We start from the raw sequence: 24,109 nt of genomic DNA on the forward strand, positions 1-24,109 counted from the left end.
TCCCGTGAGTAATTTTTCGTGCGCGGCCGGGTAAGATGGATTTTGCGTGTTCTTAATTCCACAGAATCAGGACATCAACTACTGGCACATATGGCATGTACAAATATTTGCGCGCTTTTATTTTCACGCTAGCTTCTGGTTGCGCAAAATACGTGAAAATTTCAACACCGCAAAAACTTCCACTTTCACAGTAGCTGAATAGTGTACAATTTGTTAGAGGTAATTTAAAAATGAAAGCATAAATCTGTTTAATGAAATCTAACATTTATTTCTAAGGAAAGATGGGGTTCAGATTTTGCTTTATTTTCAACCCTCTGTACAAAATTTAAACTTTGCACAGGGGTCAATTGGTGTGTGTGGGAGTGTGTCTTTAACACCCATACAGACAGTGGCCCCTGAACAAAGGCCAGGGTTTGAATGCTCTATTATATACTATAAAAGTGGATATTTTTCGCGCAAGTAATTTTTCACGCTGGGCTCCAGAGCTCCAGAGGTTACCCAAAGTTTACCCTAGATGGTCTAGGGTAAAATTTAATAAGTACCCCATGGTCCTCTACAGCACAGGTTACCTGGAGGTTGTCAACTGTGTTTGGCCAAAACAGAAGATGTCAAGTAACAATTATTATTTTATCTTGGTGTTCTCTGGAGGCTACTCTGAGTTCTGTGGTCTGTTCAGACGGGGTATCAAATAGCTCAAACACGTAAACCAGATTTGACTCTCCTGACAACAGACTGTCACGCTATTTCTTTCTAACTTTCTTTCCAGCTCATTACAAAATGCATTAAATAGATATAGTCCAGGCTAGAAGGCACCCAACCTTGTTTTTTGATATATACAATGTTTTTTGATGGTTTCTTGTCAATTCGAGGGTGCTGATTCCAAATCCGATTGATGCCACTCGTGTAACCTTGAGCATTTTCGACAAAATGCAAAAATCCAAAATGGCCGCCAGATATGCTAATTCGGCCGTGATAAACACAATAATGTGCATTATATGACCAATTATTCCACCAAACTTTGTACATTTCTGTTCCTAGAGTTACTCCATCTGCATTTGCAAGCGAATTTTCATTTCATATAGGTTCATTTAGCATTTAAAGCTCATTTTGTTATTCAAAATGGCCGCCATTCCTATGCTTATGTACTATATGAATGGCAAAACATATGCATGGAAATATAGAACAAATTTACTGTATTTCCAGTCCCGTACCTACGCTATCATAAAGTGTTGCATGTGCAATATGTTGGGTGTCACTTACAATATATAGGGGGCCTACATATATGAGCATTTAATATTCATAAACCTTACGATGTTGAACACAATTTCTTATATATTTCATTTTGTCTCAACAAAAGTCTCAACAATATAAGTTCACTAAACGTCTCGCAAGGAATCAATGTACCATCATATTCTACATGCCGGTTGAATATAAAAATGTAATACTAACACAATATATTAAGGAGCCTAGATACATGGTATTTATCAAATAATGTTAAAAATGGAGAGGAAGCTAGAAAGCAAAGCTTGTAATATGCATTCCCCTAAAACCATATCAACAAAGTACAAAAAAAAATCCTATACAGTAAGTGCAGAGATACATGGTTGCGGACAAAAACACATCAGACATTAATGACACAACTAAAAACCCTTTACACTGCAGATTTTTTTTCCAGCAAGGAGTTGGGGGGGGGGGGGGGAGGGAGCAGTCCTGAGGCGAGTTCGAAATGGATCATAACCTCCATCACTTTGATATGACTTAATGTAATTAGGAGTGCCGCCTTGATATTATCGAGCAAACCTGATTTTCTTCTTGAATTAAAACAACAACAAAAGCTGTTGAAGGCATAAACGAAACTGTCCTAATGCAATACCGTACAAACTGTTCATTAAACATCACCCAAGGAGCAATGTGAGATACCTCTTTCAGTTCTCTCACAGTTCCTAGGTGTTGATGATATACACTTTGACATCATGATCTCATTCAGTCTTGTCTTAAAACTAAAACTGTCATTTTATTGTCTTTAAAGAACCCTTTAATTGTATGTTTAGCAGCAGGCGACATCAGCCCCAAATGTGCAGAATTCTCAGGCTAAAGATGCATATTAGTCCTGCAATTGTTTTAATTGCAACCACATCTGGTGATGTTCAGCACTTCCTCAGGGGTTAGAGGGCGATTACTTGCCATAGAAATAGGATGAAGACATGAAGACTTGCTTGATCACCACCCGTTGAAACCCTGTACGTGGCTTTGTTGCAAGGCCAGAGACAGTGTTGTAGGTAACTTGGGTGGTATCAGAGATGACATCAGACCAGCATCTGCACCAACTTGTTTTGGGGTCAATGTTTTCTAGTTACAGTAGGGAAATCTAGGCTTGTGGGATTTCAGGCGCATTGATCATGGCAGGTTGTTCAAGGGGGCATTTCATGAAGTGTTTTGTCAGATCTTTTCTTTTTGACAAACTGTTATAAGCTATTAAATCCTTGCATCTGATTAGCTGAGAGCAAATTTGTCAGACAAATTTGTCAGACAAAACGCTTCATGAAATGCCCCCCCCCCCCATGCTATCGTGTTTGGAAGGTCAGGATATGCGTTGACGGCACTGGTGACACTGGCCATCCTTTCCTTCCAGTGTGAGGGAGAGTGATCGAGTGTCAGTGAAGGAGGGTGGACTTCCTTAGCCTATGCTTGGAAGGCTTGCCACAGAGAGCTACCTTGAACATAGCGTTGGCAAGATGGTTACTAAGATGGAAGGCATGGGTCTGATGATAATCTAACAAAGGTTGGGGCAAAGTCTCCAGAAGATGATGTACTCCACTATTGTCTTGAGATGGGTCAGTACTCGGCTCATGTCATCCAAGGACTTTCTATGAGACGTAAAGGCAAGATCATCTGCAAACTTCCTACGTGAAGTGAATGTAATGTCACCACATAGCCTATGTTAAAAAGACCTCTAGTGGAGTTAGTTTACAGCCACAAGTAAGGAGGCCATCATTCCGAGTCCTAACACAGCTGGTCTGGTTACCGAGAGCAATCCTGAATCTGCAAATGCTGAAGATTAAAGACAAGCAGTGTGAAGTTGTTATAACACTGCTTTCAGAATGAGGCAGCACTGTACAGATCTCAGAGTCTCCCTCGACATCATAGGCCTATACTCAAACACATTCACTCCGAAAAAACGGTGGTAAAATTCATCTACCATATATAATTCATCTGGGTTAACATTAAAAACTTTGGGGCATTGTTTTCATTTCAGAGATTTGACAACAGGAAGTGAGGTGGTCCCTTTTTCCAATTTCCCCTGCCTCATGTTCTTTCTCGGATGAGGGGACTGAAAAGTTTGTATAATATCGCTTTTAGATAATGTAGAACAGGACAGTTTTTTTAATTGGAAATTTCATTTGTGTCATCATCTAGGATTCAGCCTTTTAATTCAGTAAATCAGAATGAATGATTTAATGTTGAACATCTCAAGGCAAGTACTCTCTAAAAAAATCGAGTGAAAATATTCACTCTTAAAGGAGTGAATAAAAAAAGAGTGGATTTAGAGTGAAATTGGAGTGCATTTTGAGTGAAAATGTTCATTTTCACTCGTTTTAGAGTGACCTCAGGGATCACTCCAAAATCTTCGAGTGATCCCTGAGGTCACTCCAAAATGAGTGAAAATGAACATTTTCACTCAAAATTCACTCCAATTTCACTCTAAATTCACTCTTCTTTGTATTCACTCCTTTAAGAGTGAATATTTTCACTCGATTTTTTTTTTAGAGAGTAAGTATCAAATGTTCATATCTAATAATTCCTGATAAACGATCTTGATGTTGGCGTCAATTTAAGTTTTGGTGGATTTTTCCAAATACCTAGGGAAAAATTCAGATTGAGGTAGCAAATTTGGATGTTTGCATCAAAAAAAAAAAAAACAGCCTTTATTAGTAACAACCTTCTGATTTATAATCAGCACACAAATTGAAAAACAGTGTACCTGAGTGACAGAAAAAAAAAAAGATTATTTTTTTTTATTTCACACGCTCTGCCGTTCATATTGTGCAGGGGTATATGAGTGGCATCCATTTTGAAGTTTTGTATTAAGAAGAATATAATAAGCCTAAAAACAATAAACTTTCTGTTTTTTTGCTTGTTTGTTTGCTTGTTTTGTTAGTGGCACTCATCAGATTTGCATTGCACAAGCAAAACTTGATAAAAGCGTAGGTATGTGACTGAAAATTCGTCTTCTATTTCTATACATATTTTTTGCCATTCATATAGTACATGAGTATATGAGTGGCGGCCATTTTGAATTGAAAATAAGCTTAAAATACTAAATGTACCTCTTCAAATGAAAAATTTCTTGCTTGTGCAAGTAGAATTACTCAAGGAACAAAAATTTAAAAAACTTTGATGGAATAATTTGTCATAAAATTGACATAAACAGGATTATCATGGCCAAATTAGCATATCTGGCGGCCATTTTGGATTTTTGCGTTTTGCCGAAAATGCTCAAGGTTACGCGAGTGGCATCAATCGGATTTGGAATCAGCACCCTCGAATTGACAAGAAACCATCAAAAAACATTGTATATATAAAAAAACAAGGTTAGGTGCACTTTCTATGGAGCCTAGCCTGGACTAATGAACTAGAGAGGCATTCTGAGAGCACAGACCTCCACCAAGCATGCAGCTCATTTCCACCACTGATCTTGTTCTTCCATAGAGATATCAGTGATTTCCACCCATACGTACTTGTGCTGAAAGTCGCCCGATTTCCCAATACAGAAACCTTTGTTACATCATAAACCCTCGGCTGCACGGCGAGCCTCGCCCTAGCAGAAACTAGAGCATGCACTTCAGTGTGCGCATGCAAACCTCAAATACGCGCAGCCTGAACTCCCAAGTTCATTGACCCTACCTGCCAAAATATCAAAAATCCTTCGTAAATTCCCCAAAAATTCTTGGATCACTACCAAAATTTAATCATCTGTTACTTGTATCATTCTAAACCTTTCCTGCAAGTTTCATCCAAATCCGTTGACTACTTTTTGAGTTATTTTGCACACAGACAAACTATCTAACAAACAAACAAACAAACCAACACACAAACCAACGGTAACAAAAACATAATCTCCTCCCCTGGCGGAGGTAATAAACATAAAAGAAACAGTCCTTTTTACACAATTAATAAGAGCTCAGATTATGATGGAATTATCAAATATTTTGGAATTTTATCTTGAATGATAAAAATGCAATAGAAGCAGATGTCTTAACACCTTACTGTATCTTGTGTCACATAGCACATACAAATTTATGAACATAAATTGGTAGATATGATAAATACAGGTGTATTTTATGTACCGTAGATGAATGTGTATGTTAACAACCCCAAACATTATACCTGTACATGAGTGTGTACATAGAGGAACATAAATATTGGCTCAATCTCATTTCAAACAGCCATTAAGCAGTACACTAGCACCTCGCTGGTGATTGTTCCACGTCATAAAACGATTGGGCTATTTGACCAAAACAAACTTGGATCAGACCATATCAGCTGACACTGACAGTGCACATCATGTGAAATGAGTGCACAAGTATCAGCCAAAGCTCCTTTTCTATATGTATTTTTTCTCTCTCTCAAGTTTCTTTTCCAATACTTGGAAAAAGATAGAAAGATGAGTCCATTACAAAGTAAATTTAACTACAGGCCGCAGGCTGGCATATTATGTCTTGCACCATTACGGGAATTACTCCTCACAACTCACTTGCATGCTATTTAACCCTATAAAGCCCAAGGGGGGGCACATTGTGCCCCCCCTACCAGATTTTCGTTTGCCACTCCTTCGCCCTTTATTTGATTTCAACCAAATTTGGTGACTTTTCCTAAAATCTTATTACGAACATTTTGATATATAATTTAGCTATATTTGATGTTGCTGGTTGCCATGGCAACCATAAACTGACAACCATGTCAGTCAGATTTTGCATCTTTTTTCTGTTCCCATTTCATTTAACAGCATTACAGTGTATGAAATGGGTGTTTCTTGGCTGAAATTTGTTGAAGGAGCAAAATTCGAAGTAATTATGGTCCTGGAAAGTTTTTCTTATTATTTCCTTTGTTTTTATTTGACAAAGGCATAAACAATAGATATAATAGAGATAATTGAAAACAATGATATTTTCTAAAGATTGCCCTTATATTTTGAGTTATTTTGATTCCTTCACCCAAGTTATGCCTCTGATATCATTAGTTTATCATATTATCAATTTGCAATCTCAAAATTCCAGTATTATGCAAATATGAAATGTCATAACTATACATGTACCCATCGCATACATTTCATCTCAGGTCTCATAATGTATCACTATGTTGATATGAATAGCGCCCCCATGTGGTGACCTTGAGAAATTTCAACCATAACAAATAATGAAATTCCACTTGCTTATCATTTGTGGCAAATATGAAAATGATTGGTCTATAATAAGACATATATAATGGGGATAAAGAAATTATACAGAAAAATCATGTTTTTAGCATATTTCCTATGTATTTCTTCATATTTTGGTAAATAGCGCCCTCCATGGGTGACCTTGTGAAAATTCAAATGTACGGTCATGTAGAGTATGAGTTACTCTACCCACGTGCCAAATATGACGATGATACATCAAATAATAAAAAAGTTATATAGGGGGGGCACAATGTGCCCCCCCTTGGGCCTGCGAGGGGTCAAAATAGCTTGGGCTTAATAGGGTTAAGTAAATTGTCTTACTTTAGGCTGACTTGCTATTTTGATATACAGATTTGCATAATAAAGAGATTTGCATTCAAATGACGTCTTGAAACTATGACGCAAACTGATCAGACACTTCATACTTCAATGGACCATATCAGCTGATGATTACCTCACCCTGTGCCCTATCAATTACCATTGATCTACCGTCTACACACCGCTGACGACGTAATTAAGAGGACATTGGACACCAGAAAGGGCGCAGCACCCCACAGCACAGCACGCAGCGAGCTCAGTGCTAATAATAGCTCCAGACCTATAAAAGTACAAATTCTCCAACAGAGCTCAAGTATGTACTGCAATTCAGTATACACTGTAGGCCATGGTACATTCAGAAATACAAGACTTCCATTACATGTGGCTTCCATAAACTAGAAATTTCAACCCTTATCTGCAGATCATGCCGTATGATTCATCTATTCATTCCAACAGCTCACTGGGCATGTACAGTTCTGGTCGAGGTGAGGATTTAGCTTTTAACATTTTGCGAGATATTCAGAAACCACTCAAAAGTTTATTTGATGAAAATCAGTTTTGAAATGACTGAGAAATCCCAAAACAAGGTGAAACAAAGAGATCCTAATAAAAGGCGTGGCCTGTCACCTTTTACTATTATCACTTTTTTGGATATCTCAGCCATTTGAAAATCAATTTTCATCAAATAAATGTTGAATCCTTCTTAAAATTACATGCTCTTTCATATTTCATAAGAGGTTTCTCATTATCTCACTTAGGAATGTTCAAAACATGAATCTCCACCTCAACCAGTACTGTACAGTCCCTTTAAAGGAGACCTCCTGATGACTTTCAGACTATTATATTTGAACAAAAATTGGTTATATTAGGTACAGGGTTTCAAAATTTATTGTGATTGGCATGAGGAGTAAGAATGTTTGCAAAATTCATAACAGGTCAAAACAACAAGGATGATGACATGGCAGCTTCACCATAATATGAATAGGGGCTCACAGAAGCAGAACAAAAGCATGCACAAATTCTACACAGGTGAACTTGTACCTATTGTAATGGAATTATGCTAAGCCATACTTCTGACATTAATATTATGTGAGCCTCCTAGTCATCATCCTTGTTCAGTGTAATTTGTTTGGGTTTTTTTTTTCAGAATATTGGTTTCTCTGCTCAAGGCTCGATATAAATTCCACAAATCCATACATGAAGCTGCCGATTCATGTACTACATGATGTGTAATAATGAAAATTGCTTGGACTTCCCCTGAGGTTGTGCTTGACTGCTCAGATGTATTTCTGCACCATGAAACCCAGATAAGAAGCATTCCAGATAATTATGTAATAAAGTTTACACAGCGCTAGGGTACAGCTGTGTATTAACACACTGTGCAAACATTTTATTGAAGTTGTAGTGCACTGCAGAGGTCAGTTCCTCATTATATACAGTCATCCCACAATGTGCTCTAATGGACGAAGAACTAATCAAGTCAGCAGGGTTTTCCTAACCCATTGAGGACAAGTCCCGAGTATACTCGGGCAATCGTCTATGGGAAATGTGTGTTGTAGCAAAATCAGTCTGTCCTCAACAGGTTAAACTGTATGCACAGAGGAAATTTCAAGATAGCAAGGGCTCTGCATCTGCCATCATATTGAAGACTGTACTATATACACTTGAAGGTAGTAAGGGTTTTTTCCTACATGTATGATGAAAAATGTAATAATGTTGAGTTTGGGTGAATTAGGTGTATTTACAATGGAAATACTGTGGTATTAATGTACAACAATACTTTGTTGTCACTGATCTCATTGGCGAAATACACCACAGTACTAGATACTGTGGCACAGTTCAGTTGGTACCCCGTATGAAATGCTGTGGTATTTCTGGCCGGAAAGTACAACTCTCCAAGGTCAACACTTCCCATATCCATTTTCCTATGTTGAGAAGACAGGAAGGTGTCAAGTCATGTGAGAAAAACACCAAAGTGCAGCGGGTGATATTTCAATACATGAGTCACACTCAAAGAAAAATACCACCTTATTTCACCATAAGTGTGAATGGGCCTACAGTCATCATCTGGATGTCGATGTTAAACATAATATGAGCACTATACACTGTATTGCTGAATGAAATAGGGAGTATAGAGTTTAGAGGGTAATTTTCATTTTATACCGGAACTCAACAATGTTGGTTTGAGCCATTCAGGAGGTCATATCAGGGCAGCAGATTTGCAAATTCAAGCTAACCCACACAAGAACGATATATTTCGAAGGAAAATCAAAAAAGATTTGAGGGTAAGCACATGATCTCACATGGCATCTATAACAGATACAAATGACCATTGTCTCTCACATGAAATTATGTACAAATGGCTATGGACACTACTGACTGTTGAACATCTTAATCATTGAACAAAACAAAGAAAGAAAAAAAAAAGAGACAAAAGCAAAATCAAAACATTTGAGTGAACATGTTTCTTGGCTATGTCTTTAAGCTAGTGTTCTCAAAAGACCTGAATAAAGAATCAGAGTGGGCTGGCTGTTCAACAGTTAGCATCCAAGTGTCAAACGCCCTTATCATGGTCAAATCTTTCTCTGATGACTACTCATGTGAAACAACAACAACAAAATGTGATCATCATAAGCAGGTGGTCACTGCAGACATGTATGACACTGAAAGCCATTGTTAAATAGATATTTTCAATTCAGCCGTATGATTACATGAACACCAAGATGCTATACTATGTACCAATATAAATCATATTGTGTTGGCTTGTTGGCCTAACCAGGTTGCCTCGATAAGCTGTAGGCATGTGCCAGCTGAGAAAGAGAAGAGTATTTACATTCAGTCATTCATCCTTATATCAAAATACTTTGCAGTGTATTTTCCTTGGATTGCTGTCAATGAGGACACAACCTCACAAGTTTATATTACGAGTGGAAATCTGGCAGCGCAAAATCTCTCAAGTTTTATCCAGGAGATATCTGACACTTCCAGCTGGTTTCACAAGACTTCATTTCAAGTACCATGTACCGCTAAGCTATGTGGTGTATAAATCATGTATCAGTCCTTCATGCTGCATAATATACCGGTACACAGTAAGAAGATGATGATACAAATGTAATACACGCCCTAAATGCCCTATGATGTTGTGACAGTCAATTGTTTTGAAGGAAGTGTGGACAGAGGAGTCAAACTACACAAGTAAAAATTGCCATATTTTACATAATTGACCGGAACTCAACAATGTTGGTTTGAGCCATTTAGGAGGTTATATCAGGGCAGCAAATTACCAAATTCAAGCAAACCCATACAAGAACAGTATTTTGAAGGAAAATTGGGAAAGATTTGAGGGTAAGCACATTATGGCATCTATGACAGATACAAATGGGCAATTCTGCGGTTAGTAACATTACATTTTAGGGACTTTCTCATGATTTAGATTAGGCTCATTTCTCTATCTGTGGATGTGAAGTCTCATTAATGCCACCAGAGATCATTCTAGTGTAGACCTAGAACAGAGCAAAGAATGATATCATTTCATGAACTACTTTAGAAGAAAGGTCTGCTTTTAATGCCGGTTAGTAACGTTACAATAAAAGGACATAAAAAATTGATGAGCATCTTTGAACGAAAAGTTTGCTAAAACTGGTATAGCTTGAAATATATCAACACTTATTTTTCATTTCTAGCTTTAAGGGCAATATCTACCCCAAATATCCTTTCTCATTATTATTTTGTTTGAAAATTAAGTACAAAAATCATGGTTAGTAACGTTACGGTTAGTAACGTTACAGTTTGTCCAGTGATTACAGAATTGTGTGTTAACTCAAATCATTACATGTTTCCTCATGAGAATGTGAAGTTAAAGCTAAGAAACATCAGATAAGACATGAAACTATCATTTCAATCATCAAACTCATGCAGTATAGTACCATTGTACTTGTATACAAGGTGTTAAAAAAACACTAGAAAAAAAAGTTTGCATAAATTACAAACTAAAACTAGAACTATCACTCATTGTGATTAATATACCCCCACCCACAATTGAGGAAATTAGCTCAACCAGGATTTTATTTTTACTTTTTAATGAAAAAAAAAAATTACCAAGGCAATGCACTGTCAAACAGTAAATAAATGTATTGCTCACTGTTAGTCAAATGTCCCACATCTCAAGTCTAGTGCTCAAAAACTGAGTGAGCAAGATAAATAAACTGACGATTTCTATGGTTTTTATTAAAAATTGTATAACCATGGCACAACACAACGTTGGATATTAACAAAAAATTGAAGTTTTGCACAACTACAGTAATCATAGCCATCACATGTGCCAAATTTCAAGCCAAATGCTAACAGGATGAGGGGCTTAGTTGAATTCACAATATCAGTGTATCATTTTCATTCAAAATATACTGTTACCATGGCAACACATTTTCAACACTGACAAAAGAGTTTTTGCACATCTAGGTAATGTAGAGGTAACATGTGCCAAATATGAAGCCAAAATGCTCTAAACATAGAAAGTTAGGATCTAATCGAAATGTTTGTATGATTTTCATTCAAAATGCACTGTTACCATGGCAACACATTGTTCAACAATGATGAAATACAAAGTTTGCATATCTCTGTACTACAATTGTTGCATGTGCCAAATTTCAAGCCAAATGCTCAAAGACTGAGGGAGTTACCTGAATCCACAATATTCTATGTTGATTTTCATTCAAACTATGCTGTTACCATGGCAACACAATGATCAACAATGACGAAAGGTTAAGTTTGCACATCTACATACCATAGTGGTCAGGTGTGCCAAATTTCAAGCTAAATGCTCACAGACTGAGGGAGTTGGCGGAATCCACATGCTTTTTGGTGAAAAAATGTTGTTACCATGGCAACGCATTGTTCAACAATAACGACAGATTAAGTTTGAAGATCTATATGCTATAGTGGTCATCTGTGCCAAATTTCAAGCCAAATGCTCAAAGACTGAGGGAGTTAACTGAATCCAAAATATTTTTGCATGGTTTTCATTCAAAATATACTGTTACCATGGCAACATATTGATCAACAATGACCAAAGACTATGTATGCTCATCTACGTACTATAGTGGTCACATGTGCCAAATTTCAAGCTTAATGCTCAAAGACTGAGGTAGTTACCTGAATTCACAATATTTTTGTATGCATTTTAGTGAAAAGCTGCTGTTACCATGGCAACCCATTGTTCACCACTGACGAAAGATTAAGTTTGCACATCTATATGCTATAGTGGTTGCATGTGCCAAATTTCAAGCCAAATGCTCAAAAAGTGAGGGATTTAACTGAATCCACAATATTTTTTAATGATTTTCATTCAAAATATGCCGTTACCATGGCAACGCATTGATCACCACTGACGAAAGATTACCTTTGCACATCTACCTACCACAGTGGTAATGTGTGCCAAATTTCTAGCTAAACGCTTGAAGACTAAAGAAAGTTAGCTGAATCCACAATATTTTTGTATGTTTTTTGGTTTAAAAAAGCTGTTTCCATGGCAACGCATTGTTCATCACTGACGAAAGATTAAGTTTGCACATCTATATACTATAGTGGTCATGTGTGCCAAATTTCAAGTCAAATGCTCTAAGACTGAGGGAGTTAACTGAATCCACAATATTTTCGTATGACTTTCATTCAAAATATGCTGTTACCATGGCAACACATAGAAAAAAAATGACGAAAGAGTAAGTATGCACATCTACACACAATAGTGGTCACATGTGCCAATTTTTACGCCAAATGCTTGAAAACTGTTAGGAGTTAGGCTAATCCACACATTTTTGTATGATTGGTAAAAAAAAAATCTGTTGCCATGGCAACAGATTCATCACCACACACATCAAAATGTGTTTTGCACAAATATATATTACATTGATCGCATATCCCAACTTCAAACTGAATTGCTACAAAACTAAGAGATTAGAGCAATCCACAACATTTTGTAAGATTTATATAAAAATCTTCTGTTGCCATGGCAATGCATTATGAAATACTCATGAAAAAGGTCTCTTGCACATCTGCCTGTGATAGTGGTCACACATGCAAAATTTGAAGTTTATTGCTCAAAAAATGAGAAAGTTGTTCGATCCACAAGTTTTTATGAAAATATGCCGTTGCCATGGCAACGCATTATGCGATAATAATGAAAAAGGTGTCTTGCACATCTACCTTTGATAGCAGTCACACATGCTTAATTTGGGGTCAATTGCTCAAAAAATGAGAGAGGAGTTCGATCCACAACATTTTGCTAGATTTTTTTAAAATTTGCCGTTGCCATGGCAACTCATTATGCAATACTAATGAAAAAGGTGTCTTGCACATCTCCCTTTGATAGCAGTCACACATGCTAAATTTGGGGTCAATTGCTCAAAAAATGAGAGAGTAGTTCGATCCACAAGTTTTTATGAAAATATGCCGTTTCCATGGCAACGCATTATGCGATACTACCGAAAAAGGTGTCTTGCACATCTACCTTTGATAGCGGTCACACATGCCAAATTTGGGGTCAATTGCTCAAAAAATGAGAGAGGAGTTCGATCCACAACATTTTGCTAGATTTTTTTAAAATTTGCCGTTGCCATGGCAACTCATTATGCAATACTAATGAAAAAGGTGTCTTGCACATCTCCCTTTGATAGCAGTCACACATGCTAAATTTGGGGTCAATTGCTCAAAAAATGAGAGAGTAGTTCGATCCACAAGTTTTTATGAAAATATGCCGTTTCCATGGCAACGCATTATGCGATACTACCGAAAAAGGTGTCTTGCACATCTACCTTTGATAGCGGTCACACATGCCAAATTTGGGGTCAATTGCTCAAAAAATGAGAGAGGAGTTCGACCCACAAGATTTTGCAACGGACCGACCGCCCGACCGCCCGACCGCCCGCCCGACCGACCGACCGACCGACCGACCGACCGACCGACCGGCCACCCGACCTCAGGATGATTCCTATATACCCCCCTACACACTATGTGTGGGTGGGGGTATAAAAAGTACCACTTTTAAAGACTGGGTCAAGTGATATCCACAGTTCCAGAACTTTCTTGATCACTGTTCATCATGACTCACAGTACAATGTAATTCACAAAAGTAGCCTGTTTTATTGAGTAAAACAGTACATACATTTTATGTGTTCCTTATCAAGAGTACCTTAATAAAGAAAGGGGAAAGAAATCAAAGAGCAAAAACTAATGTTCTGGTATGTAGTACACTGTATGTACAGTGTATGGCCAATTGTTGTGTGCGTAGTCATTGCACAAGTATAGGAATCCAGCATAATGCAATGTTTTATATTATTGTGAAAGTAGTTTAAGTCATATGACATGAATTCAAATAATATTAGATAAATTCATGTTTATTCAAGTCTAGAGACATGTATCTTTTTTTCCTGTAGACCATTTTGAATGTCTAATCTCTGCATTGCTCTGAAAACAAAAGTCTGTTTGCTGCATCTGAACTGTAACTAACCCTGACAAACCACTGTATGACAATTTCAAATTGGGACAGAAAATTTGAAGTGGACTTGATTGTTCACTACTTTCTACACAAAATGCTCAGCTGGCCCACACATTCCATCAATTGCCCCTTCCCATTTGAAGTGGAAAAAAAAAATCCGCTCAATGTGCACCTTGTGAGCCTTTTCTAGTGGTGCGAATGCTGCAGCAATGTAGCGATTTTTTAAATTGAGATGCTGACCATATCCACACATGTATGTGTTACTTGGTTAGTAAAGAAATCTAGAAGTATATCCACAGTGCCCCCTTTTTTTCTTTTGTTTTAACCCTATTCTAAAACTGCATGCTGACCTGAAAACAGCTCAAATTCATGATATTGAAGGCAAATCAAATGCAAATTGTGTTTTTTGTTAAATTGATATAAATTCGATTATTTCAACATTTGACCATTGGAATTAATCAATTCTAATGTAGATAAGCTTGAAAAAGTGCCTGCAACAAATTTTGGAGAAAAAAAAACAGTAGAAAACAAAAGGTCGAAAAAACAATAAATTACATAACAAATTAACAAAACAAAAGAAAACAAAAGAAACTGATTTTGATTTTGCTATTTTTTTACAAGAAAATTGTTCAAAGTGTCTTAAAGAACTCTTACACAAAAATTTAGCAATCCTTCAGTCTTTTATATGGAGTTGTAGGTGAAAATATAACTTCATGCGTAAATTTGCATAATTTATTTACTAAAAAAAAGTGAATATTTTTCTATTGTATGACCTCATAATCTTGTAGTTGACATCCGGCTCTATGGTCAGGCAAAATTTTGCCAGACCAGGACCAGTCCATTGGAGTCTTATTCACTTATTTCATGGTTAGTAACGTTACAATACACACAGGCTGTGGTTAGTAACGTCACATGGTTAGTAACATTACACATTTTGACTGCTATTATTTCTAACTTCTATAATGATTAGTAATACTTATTTCTATATTTTAATTAGTCATTGGACACAGCAGGAAAAACTGAAATATTATCACTCATAGACACTTTATACTCTCTGGAGGTAAATAATTTCACTTTTTGGTTAGTAACGTTACATGACTGTACGAGGGTTGGGGAAATGCACACATGTTTGCATTTCGTAGACATGCACGTTGATTTTACTTAATCTATCCATGAAAGCACTACATTGCCTCAATGATTTCAATATTTGTGGCTAGAAAATGGCATTTCACTTGACTAGCTATCTTTGCCATTATGGAGATTTTGCTGATGAAATTTAATCTGAGAGATTGCTTGTACAAAATTGTTGAATTCAATACTTAAAACTGTCAATATACCCTGAAAAATAGTTTTTCCTGAATCATCAATGTGTTCTTTCTAAAGTCAAACACAAAAATCAAGGAAAAAAACAAATTGAAATTTTATGGTCATGTCCCTCTAACTGCGGAATTGCCCAAATGACCATTGTCTCTCACATGAAATCATGTGCAAATAGCTATGGACATTACTAAAAGTCTGTTAAATATCTCAAGCATTGAACAAAATGAAAAAAAAAAAAAAAAAAAAGAGACAAGAGCAAAATCAAAACATTTTGAGCGAACATGTCTTGGCTGTGTGTTTGAGCAAGTGTTCTCAGAAGATCTGAATAAAAAAGAATCAAAGATGGCCCTGGCAATAAACAATTAGCATAAGTCTCAAATACCCCTGATCCTTTTATGGTCAAACCTTTCCCTGATGACTACTCATCGAATGTAAAAACAACAATAACAACAAAATGTGATCATCATAAGCAGGTGGTCACTGCAGACATGTATGACACTGAAAACCATTGTTAAATTGATCTTTTCAATCCAGCAGTATGAGTAAACATCAACACCAAGATGCTATACTATGTACCAATATAAATCATATTGTGTTGGCTTGTTGGCCTAACCAGGTTGCCTCGATAAGCTGTAGGCATGTGCCAGCTGAGAAAGAGAAGAGTATTTACATTCAGTCATTCATCCTTATATCAAAATACTTTGCAGTGTATTTTCCTTGGATTGCTGTCAATGAGGACACAACCTCACAAGTTTATATTACGAGTGGAAATCTGGCAGCGCAAAATCTCTCAAGTTTTATCCAGGAGATATCTGACACTTCCAGCTGGTTTCACAAGACTTCATTTCAAGTACCATGTACCGCTAAGCTATGTGGTGTATAAATCATGTATCAGTCCTTCATGCTGCATAATATACCGGTACACAGTAAGAAGATGATGATACAAATGTAATACACGCCCTAAATGCCCTATGATGTTGTGACAGTCAATTGTTTTGAAGGAAGTGTGGACAGAGGAGTCAAACTACACAAGTAAAAATTGCCATATTTTACATAATTGACCGGAACTCAACAATGTTGGTTTGAGCCATTTAGGAGGTTATATCAGGGCAGCAAATTACCAAATTCAAGCAAACCCATACAAGAACAGTATTTTGAAGGAAAATTGGGAAAGATTTGAGGGTAAGCACATTATGGCATTATGACAGATACAAATGGGCAATTCCGCGGTTAGTAACATTACATTTTAGGGACTTTCTCATGATTTAGATTAGGCTCATTTCTCTATCTGTGGATGTGAAGTCTCATTAATGCCACCAGAGATCATTCTAGTGTAGACCTAGAACAGAGCAAAGAATGATATCATTTCATGAACTATTTTAGAAGAAAGGTCTGCTTTTAATGCCGGTTAGTAACGTTACAATAAAAGGACATACAAAATTGATGAGCATCTTTGAACGAAAAGTTTGCTAAAACTGGTATAGCTTGAAATATATCAACACTTATTTTTCATTTCTAGCTTTAAGGGCAATATCTACCCCAAATATCCTTTCTCATTATTATTTTGTTTGAAAATTAAGTACAAAAATCATGGTTAGTAACGTTACGGTTAGTAACGTTACAGTTTGTCCAGTGATTACAGAATTGTGTGTTAACTCAAATCATTACATGTTTCCTCATGAGAATGTGAAGTTAAAGCTAAGAAACATCAGATAAGACATGAAACTATCATTTCAATCATCAAACTCATGCAGTATAGTACCATTGTACTTGTATACAAGGTGTTAAAAAAACACTAGAAAAAAAAGTTTGCATAAATTACAAACTAAAAAAAGTACCACTTTTAAAGACTGGGTCAAGTGATATCCACAGTTCCAGAACTTTCTTGATCACTGTTCATCATGACTCACAGTACAATGTAATTCACAAAAGTAGCCTGTTTTATTGAGCAAAACAGTACATACATTTTATGTGTTCCTTATCAAGAGTACCTTAATAAAGAAAGGGGAAAGAAATCAAAGAGCAAAAACTAATGTTCTGGTATGTAGTACACTGTATGTACAGTGTATGGCCAATTGTTGTGTGCGTAGTCATTGCACAAGTATAGGAATCCAGCATAATGCAATGTTTTATATTATTGTGAAAGTAGTTTAAGTCATATGACATGAATTCAAATAATATTAGATGAATTCATGTTTATTCAAGTCTAGAGACATGTATCTTTTTTTCCTGTAGACCATTTTGAATGTCTAATCTCTGCATTGCTCTGAAAACAAAAGTCTGTTTGCTGCATCTGAACTGTAACTAACCCTGACAAACCACTGTATGACAATTTCAAATTGGGACAGAAAATTTGAAGTGGACTTGATTGTTCACTACTTTCTACACAAAATGCTCAGCTGGCCCATACATTCCATCAATTGCCCCTTCCCATTTGAAGTGGAAAAAAAAATCCGCTCAATGTGCACCTTGTGAGCCTTTTCTAGTGGTGCGAATGCTGCAGCAATGTAGCGATTTTTTAAATTGAGATGCTGACCATATCCACACATGTATGTGTTACTTGGTTAGTAAAGAAATCTAGAAGTATATCCACAGTGCCCCCTTTTTTTCTTTTGTTTTAACCCTATTCTAAAACTGCATGCTGACCTGAAAACAGCTCAAATTCATGATATTGAAGGCAAATCAAATGCAAATTGTGTTTTTTGTTAAATTGATATAAATTCGATTATTTCAACATTTGACCATTGGAATTAATCAATTCTAATGTAGATAAGCTTGAAAAAGTGCCTGCAACAAATTTTGGAAAAAAAAAAACAGTAGAAAACAAAAGGTCGAAAAAACAATAAATTACATAACAAATTAACAAAACAAAAGAAAACAAAAGAAACTGATTTTGATTTTGCTATTTTTTTACAAGAAAATTGTTCAAAGTGTCTTAAAGAACTCTTACACAACAAGAGACCCGCGGGTCTAGCGCTCACCTGAGTATCGCAAGTTCACCTTTCACGCAGTCACTAATCTAAATTATTCACAGCTCTACCAAAATTTGACGAGGCATTCTCAAGTGGAAGATGAAAATGTACAATAAGGGCCCAATTTTTTCAAGATTCCTTAATTTGGGGGAATTGGGGCCCCCTGGGGCCCTCTGGGTGGGGCATGGTGCCCAGTTTGATAAATTGAGATCCTGACCACCTAGGGATGCTACCTGCCAAGTTTGACAAAAATCCATCATGAGGTTTTCAGGAAGAAGATGAAAATGTACAATTCAGGCCCCCATTTGGACCCTTCCAACCACCCCCCTCCCCCTACCCCCAAGAGGGGCACCCCTGGATCTCCTATGAACAAACTTGAAACTACAGTCATTAATGTACTCACTCATAGTATTATCTCAGCTCTATAACTTCTGATTCTAGAGAAGATTTTTAAAGATTCCTTCATTTGGGGGGTTTGGGCCCCCTGGGGGCCCCCTGGGCGGGGCATGGTGCCCATTTTAACAAATTGAGATCCTAACCCCCTAGGAATGCTACCTGCCAAGTTTGGTGAAAATGGGTCATGGGGTTCTCAAGAAGAAGATAAAAATGTACAATTTAGGCCCCATTAGGACCCCTCCTCACCCCCCCCCCCCCCCGGGTCCCAAGGGGGGCACCCCTGATTCTGCCATGAACAAACTTGAAACTACAGTCATCAATGTGCTAACTCATAGTATTAACCTAGCTCTATCACTTCTGGTTCTAGAGAAGAAGGTTTTTGCGGATTCCTTAATTTTGGGGGGTTTGGGCCCCCTGGGGGCCCCCTGGGTGGGTCATGGTGCCCATTTTAACAAATGGAGTTCCTAACCCCCTAGGGATACTACCTGCCAAGTTTGGTGAAAATAGGTCATGGAGTTCTCAAGAAGAAGATGAAAATGTACAATTTAGGCCCCATTAGAACCCTTCCAACCACCCCCCTCCCCCTACCCCCAAGAGGGGCACCCCTGGATCTCCTATGAACAAACTTGAAACTACAGTCATTAATGTACTCACTCATAGTATTATCTCAGCTCTATAACTTCTGATTCTAGAGAAGATTTTTAAAGATTCCTTCATTTGGGGGGTTTGGGCCCCCTGGGGGCCCCCTGGGCGGGGCATGGTGCCCATTTTAACAAATTGAGATCCTAACCCCCTAGGAATGCTACCTGCCAAGTTTGGTGAAAATGGGTCATGGGGTTCTCAAGAAGAAGATAAAAATGTACAATTTAGGCCCCATTAGGACCCCTCCTCACCCCCCCCCCCCCCCTGGGTCCCAAGGGGGGCACCCCTGATTCTGCCATGAACAAACTTGAAACTACAGTCATCAATGTGCTAACTCATAGTATTAACCTAGCTCTATCACTTCTGGTTCTAGAGAAGAAGGTTTTTGCGGATTCCTTAATTTTGGGGGGTTTGGGCCCCCTGGGGGCCCCCTGGGTGGGTCATGGTGCCCATTTTAACAAATGGAGTTCCTAACCCCCTAGGGATGCTACCTGCCAAGTTTGGTGAAAATGGGTCATGGAGTTCTCAAGAAGAAGATGAAAATGTACAATTTAGGCCCCATTAGAACCCTTCCCCACCCCCCTCCCCTGGGTCCCAAGGGGGGCACCCCTGATTCTGCCATGAACAAACTTGAAACTACAGTCATCAATGTACTAACTCATAGTATTAACTTCGCTCTATCACTTCTGGTTCTAGAGAAGAAGATTTTTACAGATTCCTTAATTTTGGGGGGTTTGGGCCCCCCTGGGGGCCCCCTGGGTGGGGCATGGTGCCCATTTTAACAAATTGAGTTCCTAACCCCCTAGGGATGCTACCTGCCAAGTTTGATGAAAATCGGTCATGGGGTTTTCAAGAAGAAGATGAAAATGTAAAAAGTTTACGCACGACGCACGACGGACGACGGACGACGGACGACGGACGACGGACGACGGACGACGCACGACGGACGCCGGACGAAGGGCGATCGCAATAGCTCACTTGAGCCTTTGGCTCAGGTGAGCTAAAAATTTAGCAATCCTTCAGTCTTTTATATGGAGTTGTAGGTGAAAATATAACTTCATGCGTAAATTTGCATAATTTATTTACTAAAAAAAAGTGAATATTTTTCTGTTGTATGACCTCATAATCTTGTAGTTGACATCCGGCTCTATGGTCAGGCAAAATTTTGCCAGACCAGGACCAGTCCATTGGAGTCTTATTCACTTATTTCATGGTTAGTAACGTTACAATACACACAGGCTGTGGTTAGTAACGTCACATGGTTAGTAACGTTACACATTTTGACTGCTATTATTTCTAACTTCTATAATGATTAGTAATACTTATTTCTATATTTTAATTAGTCATTGGACACAGCAGGAAAAACTGAAATATTATCACTCATAGACACTTTATACTCTCTGGAGGTAAATAATTTCACTTTTTGGTTAGTAACGTTACATGACTGTACGAGGGTTGGGGAAATGCACACATGTTTGCATTTCGAAGACATGCACATTGATTTTACTTAATCTATCCATGAAAGCACTACATTGCCTCAATGATTTCAATATTTGTGGCTAGAAAATGGCATTTCACTTGACTAGCTATCTTTGCCATTATGGAGATTTTGCTGATGAAATTTAATCTGAGAGATTGCTTGTACAAAATTGTTGAATTCAATACTTAAAACTGTCAATATACCATGAAAAATAGTTTTTCCTGAATCATCAATGTGTTCTTTCTAAAGTCAAACACAAAAATCAAGGAAAAAAACAAATTGAAATTTTATGGTCATGTCCCTCTAACTGCGGAATTGCCCAAATGACCATTGTCTCTCACATGAAATCATGTGCAAATAGCTATGGACATTACTAAAAGTCTGTTAAATATCTCAAGCATTGAACAAAATGAAAAAAAAAAAAAAACTGCAGACATGTATGACACTGAAAGCCATTGTTAAATAGATACTTTCAATTCAGCCGTATGATTACATGAACACCAAGATGCTATATACATGTACTATGTACCAATATAAATCATATTGTGTTGGCTTGTTGGCCTAACCAGGTTGCCTCGATAAGCTGTAGGCATGTGCCAGCTGAGAAAGAGAAGAGTATTTACATTCAGTCACTCATCCTTACATCAAAATACTTTGCAGTGTATTTTCCTTGGATTGCTGTCAATGAGGACACAACCTCACAAGTTTACATGAGTGGAAATCTGGCAGCATAAAATCTCTCAAGTTTTATCCAGGAGATATCTGACACTTCTAGCTGGTTTCACAAGACTTCATTTCAAGTACCATGTACCGCTAAGCTATGTGGTGTATAAATCATGTATCAGTCCTTCATGCTGCATAATATACCGGTACACAGTAAGATGATGATGATACAAATGTAATACACGCCCTAAATGCCCTATGATGTTGTGACAGTCAAGTGTTTTTGAAGTGTGGACAGAGGAGTCAAACTACACAAGTAAAAATTGCCATATTTTACATAATTGCAAAGTGAAAACTGTCAGTTCAATGTCCCAAAGGAGGTGTTACTCAACCTGGAAAAAGATAAAGAAGTCAAATCACACCAGCAGCATAGAATCTATAGGGAAGGTATTCACAACTTTGTTGGTCTGCCCTTGGTAGGGTGGTGAAAACGCCTCTGCCGACCAGTTGCTGAATCACTCAGTCACATTCTACGGTCTGGCCTACATGTCCCCTTCAATCACGTCTCGCGAATGTAAATGAAATATCATTGGTCTTCATCACCAGTGCAGGCTTCTCCACACTGAGCTAGCCATGTCCACAAATTGGTACCATCAATCAATTTCCTTACATTCTCACTAAGAGGAGGCTCTGGGTGATTAGACTTACTGGTGAATGAGGAGTTGCTCTATGCACACAGCTTGTAACATTGATCATTCCCAAATTTGTGCATCACATTCACGGGATGGTACAGACCGATACTTTATATCAAATATATACAGTAGGGTATCTGCTCTTTGTCTTTGAGCAGAACGAAAAAGAAAAAGAAAAACAAAAACAAAAACTTGAAGCTATGTAAATTTGCACACGTTACAGGATTTTGTCCGGTCCCTTCGGATGCAATTTAGGGTAGGTTGACTGTAGAAACAAAACAAACAAATACTCAGAGAAGAATCTTTTATCAATCAAGCTTGTAGGATGCACATTACAATGATGCCACATCCCTATGAGCAACAACCCATCTGCACACTAACAAACTAACATACAAGTCAATGCATGTAAGTTAGATACTGGTAATCTATTAATACCCGTAGTTACACAATGCCAAACAATACTATTCAGATGATGTATTGGATTTGTTAAAGCGTGAAATCCCTTTAGACCTTGTCCCTGCACTGGACCTAATCCCTTGTCTCAGCTCAAGTTATTGTTCGCGGACTCTAATGGCTGTTGGTCTTGTGCCTATCAATACTGATATTGGCCCACTGGGCAACTGATGTCATATGCTAATTGCAAAGATTTGTATGGTGTAAGACTAATTGTAATAGACTCACACTATGAAACCCTGTTGCTAAGAGTAAAGGGTGCAAAATTAAATGGGAGGCGGCACAGCACAGTGGATTAATTTACTAAGCACTTGCATCCAAGTGGGGTTGGTGTCTTTCATACTCAATGAGCCCAACTGAGCTGATGCATGAACACAATTTGTGAGACCAGGGAGGTGAGACAAAAGGCAAACATAAAATGAAAACATAATATTCTTCAACTTTTCAGGGCATCTTAAACAAATATTAAGCATGACTCCACAAGGGGATATGATAACCTTGTACAAAATTCAAAATTAAAACTGTCAGATTCACATTACTTTCATTTCTTTTTTCTTAAAGCTGGAGATACAATGAGTGCTCAAACGATAATCAGGAACCCATTTAAGTGTAATTAAATGTAATTTAACAGATTTCTTATGCATTATTTTCAGTGCTTAATCGAAACGACAAACTGCTTTATCTGGACACACTTTAGCTGAAACCTCAAAACGGATGCTAACTGTGGAAATTTATCAATACTAGATGAATGCATTTAAGCAAAGTTTGAGGAAAATCAGAAAAGCAATTCTAGAGATATGAATTTTTTTAAAGTTTTAATGCAGCAATCGCTGAATACGGAGATTACAACACTTTGTAGCATCACATATGGACAGCAAAATATTTTCATTTTTCTAGCAGAATGAAAGAGCACTAGACTTATACTTGACTTATACTTATACTGCACTGAAACCTTAAAAACTTTCAATGGAATTTCCAATATTAATCAAACTTTGCTGATGTGTCAAAGTATTAATATTGCTACATTCACTCAATCCACATACTATTTGGGTTTCATTTCCCTTTAAGTGGGAGCCCTGCTTACAAGGGGTAGAAAAACTTGTTTTCCAACCCCTCTACTGTACTAAGAGACTCGGACAAACAGGCTCTTTGGATCATCTTTAGTAAATATGTGTGATGAGCATGGAATACATTCACATTCATATTTGCAAGGAATCCCTTTCTTGGTGATAAATCACTAAC

The 24,109-nt window shown here is 37.5% G+C and overlaps 1 protein-coding gene across 1 annotated transcript in view; it reads right to left on the reverse strand.

Moving 5' to 3' along the window:
• Positions 1-24,109, reverse strand: part of LOC139738697 (MARVEL domain-containing protein 1-like) — a 50,012-nt gene that overhangs the window by 19,403 nt on the left and 6,500 nt on the right. The window lies entirely within an intron of this gene.

The sequence above is a fragment of the Diadema antillarum genome, unplaced genomic scaffold (genome assembly GCF_040938485.1).
Source record: "Diadema antillarum isolate AM-2024a unplaced genomic scaffold, OU_Dant_1.0 seq00000765_RagTag, whole genome shotgun sequence".
In the NCBI taxonomy this organism is placed as follows: Eukaryota; Metazoa; Echinodermata; class Echinoidea; order Diadematoida; family Diadematidae; genus Diadema; species Diadema antillarum.